We start from the raw sequence: 454 nt of genomic DNA on the forward strand, positions 1-454 counted from the left end.
GGGTGGCATGTACAAATAGACCAAGGCTCCATCTTCCGCGCTTCCTTTATCGATAATCCTCTCTAAATACGTAGTAAAACAAAACCACCTTAAATCAGGTACAATACTCTGGGTTTATGGGGCGAGGCCTTTTTTTCCTACTAGTTCTCAGTGTTGATCACTAGACCCGGAAGCATTCCTGGCTTTTTAGGGTACTCTGAAAGTTAGTATAACGGCCCTTAAGAAAATGGCTGCCCACGGGAGCGTGCAGACAACCCCTCACGTGATTTGTACGGGCACAATCCCATCAGCCCGGGCGCGCGCAATCGCTGGAAATCATCTCCGAGCGGTGGGGGGGTAAGGGGAGGAGCGGATGCCTGCGCCCCGCCGAAAGCGGCTCTGTGCGTCTGGATAGGCCGAGAATGCAGATTCCCCGCCCACTTCGCCGCTCGCTGGGCTCCGATTGGCCGTCGTT

This window comes from Perognathus longimembris, chromosome 7 (assembly GCF_023159225.1).
Source record: "Perognathus longimembris pacificus isolate PPM17 chromosome 7, ASM2315922v1, whole genome shotgun sequence".
In the NCBI taxonomy this organism is placed as follows: Eukaryota; Metazoa; Chordata; class Mammalia; order Rodentia; family Heteromyidae; genus Perognathus; species Perognathus longimembris.